This window comes from Merops nubicus, unplaced genomic scaffold, assembly GCF_000691845.1.
Source record: "Merops nubicus isolate BGI_N331 unplaced genomic scaffold, ASM69184v1 scaffold4756, whole genome shotgun sequence".
Lineage (NCBI taxonomy): Eukaryota > Metazoa > Chordata > Aves > Coraciiformes > Meropidae > Merops > Merops nubicus.
The window spans coordinates 90492-97566 of NW_008614245.1; positions in this window are offsets into that span (position 1 = coordinate 90492).

The following is a 7075-nucleotide window of genomic DNA, read 5'->3' on the forward strand; positions in this document are numbered from 1 at the left end:
AAAAGCTCTTGCAAACAAGGCAAGGGAGATGCATCTGAAATCCTAATATCTTGTGAAATAATATTAACAATGGTTCTGGCATGCGTGAGTGTTCAGGCAGGAGGCTGTCGGACCCCGTGAGGTTGGGAGTGAGAGCTGTTTGAAAGACAAAGAGCAAATCATAGAAATGGCAAGTGGAGAAAAAGGAGTTTTCCAGGCCAAGAGGTGCAGGCTTCTGGGGCGGGTTCTCGGCTCTGACACCAGCCCACTTCGTGGCTTCAGACAGGGATTTCTGAAGAGCTTCACAGGGCTTGAGCGTGTCCAATAATCAGATCCTGTCTTCCCCAACAGCCTCAGCTTTTTTCAAAGTTGTGAGTGCCCAGAGCTGCTAGGGACTTTAATTAGAGATGTGGATGCTCAGCTCTGCCGAAAACCAGATCCAACGTGCCTCAGGATGAATTCTCCAAGAAAACCCAAAAGAGCAGTGCTGGGCCAGCTCTGTGATGGGTCAGCTCAGAAAGTCAAATACTGCAAAAACAGAGTTACACAAGTGAAAAGGCTGTGTTAAGGAGGTGAACGTTTAGCATAATCTGCTTAGAGACCTCACCTGAGCTTTTGGAGTTCCCATGTTTTGACTCACCACAGGAGCATAAAGTGGATATTAATTCACCTTTTGATTTCAGGCTCCTTTTTGAAAGCAAACTTGTGGGTCTCTGTGACCCGTGGTGAGCTGTGCTCTTCTAGAGGGTGATTTGGTGATTTTACAGTTAGGATCGTTATCTGAAATATTTCTGGTCATTTTTACTGCTCCTCAGACTTCTTTCATATCCTTTCCTGGTCTGTTCACAGTTTGCAGTGTACTATTTCTCCTGTTCTGACCAGTTTTCTCTGTAACTGTGAGCACAGAGGAAGTTCATAATGCTAACACAGGTGCTTCAGTAGGACCCTCTGTATAGTGAAAGGCACTTGAAGCTAACTAGGCAAAATGACAGGGGAGGATGCTGGAGAGGATGAAGTAATTTGTGGTCAGTCAGTAACAGTTGGGAGTATAATTGTCTCCTGGGGTCTAGTGCAGTGTTTTGGTTTTTTTTCTCCAGTTGACTGTGCTTTGTCTCCTTGTAACTATAAATCTTATTGACAGTGTGCACCGGCAGCCAATCTGACATCAGGGATCCATTTCTGTATTTTCCTGAGCAAGATTTGTTTTTCATAAATTATCATGACTATGAACCAAAAAAGTCTGAAGTTTTTGTTGCTTCTAGTTTCCCATTACCATTTTTGGTTTTATTTTCCCCCTTTTTTCTTCCGCTAAACTCCAAGGAGAGGAAGATGCACAAGAGGCAACGTTAAGAGCTTTATCAAACTTCTGTCTAATAATAATGAGATTTTCAATGGGCTTCTAAAGGACACAGATCAGAACCACTTACCATAATGGCACTAGAAAGTAATGAAGATTCAAGTGGTCCTTGTTAGCTCTGAAGCTGCTAGAGACTGAGCTCCTCTAATACCCTTTTGCTGGAGAAACGGCAGTCGCTGATGCTGGGAAAGGTTTGTTTCCACTTTTTTTTTTGTTGAAATCCAGGCAAAGCAGCTTGACGTCCGTGTTGTTTGGATTTGTGGAACTCCAGGTGTGCATGCTGGGGCTCTCCCTCCCATTAAACCTTTAAATAAAGATTCTAATAAATTTCCATTAAAATAAGTAGTAACCACATTTAATGACCAGTTTGTTTGAGTGTTAACAGCCTGTTAGCTAACAAACTCGTCATTAACTGGTGCTAACTTCTCCCCACTTGTTTAAATGATCCCTTAACATCTGCCCTGTTTGTGTTAGGGTGCTCATGTAAAATCTTTGTCCCATGCTTTAATTTCTGTCCTTTTTTTTTATTTATTTATTTTCAGTTTAGAATGTTATTACCAAGTTTGGTCCTTTCTTCTTTGATTGCTCCTCTTTCCCCTAGCAGTATTTTTTCTTTGTGCATTAAGATAGCAGTTTTATTTTCTTCTGTATTTTCTCCAGATTTATCTTAAAATCTCTGCTTGTTCAGTGGATTAGGTGACAAACCCCTAGAGGTAAATTCAACCACGGAACATAAAACTCACAACTCAGTGGAGCTGTGGGCTACATCCTGATTAGGTACAGAATTCAAATGAGCTTGAGGAGCCCATCTGTGTGCTGTTAGGAGGAAGCAGAAATCATGTCCCCAGCCTTGCGAAGATGTCAGTGCCTTTCTGCAAGTCCAACAGAATGACTGATGTGTAAACTTGCATCACATCTGCAGAACTAGATTCTGTAGGTTGTAGGCCAAATTTGACTGTAGCATTTGTTTCATACCACAAGCTGTCTTGGCTTCATCCTGTGGAAGGAGGAAGAGAGTCAGTTAAGTTCAAATAAAATCTTAAACTTTGGCCAACACTCATATTGATGTTGAAATCAGCCACGCTTGAGGTAATAAATTGTGGGGGGAAAAAAAAGTAGAAAAGGGGAAAGAGGATTAAAAAAGTATTTTCTGTGTTCCTTTTCTCTGATTCCATACCAAAGTTGGTAAGTAAGGGTGGGCAGCACCTCAGGACGTTATCTGTGTGTCCCCTTACCTCACAGCAGGAGCAACGAAAACTGTGTCACACCTGGCATGTCTGTCTGACCTCTTCTTGAAAGATGTCCAGGAGCAGCTGCCCTGCAGCTTTCTTGGGCCTTCTGTTCTTGCACTTTGCTATTCTTACTACTGTAAATGCCAGCCTGGAATTTTTTTGCTGCTGTATAAGCCCAGTATACAGCTAAGATCTAACTATGGACGTAACAGGAAGAGTGCTTAAGGTATCCTAGAAATTATATTTCTGTTTATGGATCCTAGTACAAAATATTCCTTTTTTTTTTTCCCAGGAGCATAAGCATGCCCTACTCAGGACCAGCTAGGGTCCTCTGATGCCTCTCTGAAGATGTGCTACACCAAAAGCTGGTCACCACCCTTGATTTTTGCAGCTAGTTATTCCTGCCTATCTTACTATTGTCCTATTGAATTTAATCCTTGCCCCCCTTCAGTATTTCAAGTTCCTCTAAGGGGTCCTATCGTCATGAAATTTCCACTGCAGCTTTGCAGATGCAAAAAATCTGTTATCCTGATACACATGCAAAAATGTGTGTGCTTGCTATAACAGTCTTTTAAGCAGTTTAGTGTCATTCACTGCAGTTTTACAGCTTAGTTACTGTCTCTCTCAATAGCTAATAAAATGCGCTGTGGAACAACATTCTGTAGGCCAAACTAGAGGATGCTTCTGTCATTCTGCTTCATTATGAAAAGGTTTGTGATGAAGCTGCCTTTCCATCTGTCTGTCTGTGTGGGAGTCTCTCCCTAATAACTTTTGAATGTGTTACCCCACTAATCTGACACAGGGACAGAAGCCTCAGAGGGACTGAGGCTTCCGGGACGTAGAGGAAAACTGGAATGGATGGAAGGAAGGGATTCAGACCCTCCTGGCCAAGGTGACATAGCGTGTGTGGCCTCCTGCCTGCCTGGCAGGGACCATGGACTGGTGCTGGGGGAGTGGAAGTGGGGGCTACCCTGGTGACAGTGGGCCCTGGGGGCGGGTGCCAGCGCTGTCACCCATTGAAAAAAAGGAGCAGTCGTACTGACGGAGCCATTTGTTTTGTCAGGGGTCGATTCTGCAAATCAAAACTCAAAGCCAGGGTTGTTTGTAACACTCCTGGGTTTTGTTCAAGCATTGAGAGGATGCTTCAGGGCACTGGTGAGGTAGTTGTGTCATCTTTACAAAGCAGATGGAGGCAGTTCTGTCAGGGATAGAAACAGTCAACTAAAAATGACCACTTGTAAACTTAGAATGTGATTTTTTTTTTTTAATAGTGAAAACTTCAATTCTGTCATGTCTGTCTGCACACTCTTAGGCCACAAAGAAGAGAGGAGTGAGTGACTCTCTTGCATGCCTTTATTTCTTGTCAGTTCTTACCCAGGAGCCAATGGCAACATGTGCACATTTGAGGAGCATTTTCTGTGCGCGCTTCACAGTGTCCACAGCCAGCAGCTGACACAGATGCAGTTCTTGTCTCCTGATCTTAGGAAGTCATCTGATTTTTCCATTTGCATCCTGTTACTCGCAATGGGAAGTGCACTGGAAGAAATTCAGCCCTTGGATGATTTACTGCTGTACTTTAATATTGTCAGTTCAGCTATGTACCATCTAAAGCTCTCCTTCAGCAGCAGGCCTCCATTGTAAATAAACTGTCCAGCTTGACTGGGATGTCGTGTGAAAATAAACAGAGTGCTTAAAGGGATGCACATGCTTCTTTACAAGGAGGCTACAGATTTGAAAGCTGTGCTGCAGATTCTCAAATTCATCTTTAGATAGAGATGACACATTTCAGCTATTGGATGCTTGCAGGTCCTTTGGGTGCCCTAAAAACTCTCTTGTAAAAAACATTGAAGGACGCTGTGACTCTCTGGAATGGAAAGGTTGGAGTTTCGGCGTTGTGGACTTCCCATCAAGTAACAATTTCCAAACTGCTGCATCTTCCAGGAGTGTTACAAGGGCAAGTTCCTGGGATAGATCAAAGGTCTGTGTCCTGCTGCTCCAAAAGGTCTGGCGGATAAAGAAGTAATGTGTTTTCCTTGTGCACTTGGACAGGTCAACAAGAGTTTTCAATTCAATGAGTCTTTTAAGCAATTTGCATCATTCACCTCAATAATGTAAAATGAGGGGGCTTTAAAAAAATATCTGTGATAAAACCCTTTAGAAAAATCTTGAAAGGCACATGTGAAAATGGAAGACGTGGCAGAACTGTGTCACTCGATCGATTGGTTTCTTGCCTTTTGATTTGGGCAAATATCTGGCTTTTAACATAGACAGGAATTATTGCTGTTGCAGAGCTGGGAGCAGAGAGGACTTGCAGTCCCATGTCAGCAGGCTATTAGATGACACTGGATCAAGAGCATAGACAGTCTTGCTGGAGCATACTTGTGCCTAGGTGCGTGCTGCCATGCCTTGCTGAATTAAGACCTAAGGGCCAGTTTTTTTAAGATACTTGTAGAGGTAACAAAGCAAATCAGGTGCAGAGGGGCCACCATGTCTGGTTCCTGGTGCTGTGCTGCTTCCTGTGCTGAGTTATGGATGTTGCTCACCTGTTCAGAGAAAAGGTGACTATGTCTCTGTCACTGGAAGAGGAGCTGCATGGTAATAACCATTGCTAAAGACTCCTCCTCTCTGGTTTTGTGTTTCCTTTGTTGGCTGACAATCCATCAATGGATAATTTCTTCATACCAAACTGTGACAAAAGTGACTTCTCTCATTTTATTGAGGGACTGGGGATAGGAAAAACTGATTCATAACTTATGTGAAACTTCAGTGAGGGGGAAAGTGGAAAAGAAGTTGCTTCCAGTGTAGCTGTTCCATGGTGGTGGGATAACCATAAGTGACGTGCCTTTCTAAGAGCTTCCACGTTAGCGGTGGCTTGCACAGAGCAGATGTTCAGGCTGTTCTGGTCACTCTTCACCTTTGTCTGCAAGGTGCATCAATCACTGTAATTATAATGGGACATGGAGCCAGCAACTGAAGGAGAAAAATCAACCCAATCCTAGGAACAATCTTTCCTGATGAATTCTCCCCCCTAAATCGAAACAATTTGCTGGGTAACCCAGCTGGGGTTCATATGCTTTTGATTACTGTGGGCTATTTAGCTTTACAAAATGACATGCTGCTTAATGGACTTTTAATGGTTATAGGTTTCTCTCTCTTTTTTTTTAATGAGCTTCACCAGTTTGTTACTAATGCCCTGTAGAAATCTGGCAAAGGGCCAGATTTTATGTTACAAATTTTCTGGTTTTCATGCGGCATAAGTGCAAGCCATGCAGCCAGTGGGGATGTCTGTGTTACCAATCACACTATAATGCCATTAAATAAAAAGGAAAAAAGAGCTAATTGAGTACCCTGCAGTCCTAATAATGGCATATGCAAAGATGATATAATTAACACTTTGCAGCTGAAGTCTTGCAAGAAGTCCAGTCTGTTGTTCAGCCTCTGAGAGATGGAGTTTCTTAAAGCTCACTGTGTTCCCCTTGGCTACTGCCAGGTTGACATGTCAAGTGAAAGTTATGCACTGTCGAGGCACAGATAAGGTTATGTCCTTCAGAGCAAGGAGATGGGAACTCTCCTAACATTTTGGTAAAGACAAGGGCCTATGTTTTCAGCAGTGACTATGCCTCCGCTTTCAAATGGTTGAAAATGTTTTTCAAAAGAGGCTTGTTGATTTTCAGAGGGTGAATACTCAGCACTTTGGAAAAACATGGCTTTTTGTTTGGTTGTTTTTTTTTATTTTAGAGGAGATTTCTATTTTGCAGTCATTAATTGAGGCTGGAAACTGGAGCTGATAGGACCAAAGGGTCTTGTTGGAATGCCTGGGCATTGCTGGTGCTCCTTCAGAACTGGTGCAATTGTACAAGTTTACACTGAGTGAGTACCTGGGCTTTGGCTTCCTTCAGTGAGTAACAGGCTCAGGTACGAGCTGGAGTAGCATCAGTGGCAACAGATAGACCTGTTTTGGGTCAGAGTCCACCCTGGAGGGTATACACTTGAATAAGAAAGAACTACAGTGTTGTCCTGAAGAGGTGTGACTGTTTGTGTTTTGCTGAGAATAAGAAACTGCACTTCTCTCTGTTAAGAAGTGGATGCTCTTACTCAGGAAACAGATGAGAATTTGGTAAAGTGCCATCCCAGGACAAATACAAAAGCAAGCCTTACAAATACTCAAGTGGTTCTTTCGAAAGGACTAGAAGGTCATAAAATGGGATGCTTCCTGCTTTGTACTTGGAGCCCAGGACATATTTAAGCCAGATTCATGGCTTTTCGGACAGACAAAACTCAGCTGACCTCAACTGTGTTCCTGCTGGAGCCAGTTTTTCTCCTGGGCTTTACATTAGGCTCAGGTCACATGTGAAGAGATTGCGCTGCTTGCAGTGCAGCTGGAGCCCAGGCAAGATTTTCCAACCACAACTAAGGAGACCAGTGTCACGGTCTGGTTTTGGTCCCTCCCTCAGGGTTCTGGTCTAGGATGCTCTTGGCAGCATGGCTTAAATGTTAGCAGTTAGTT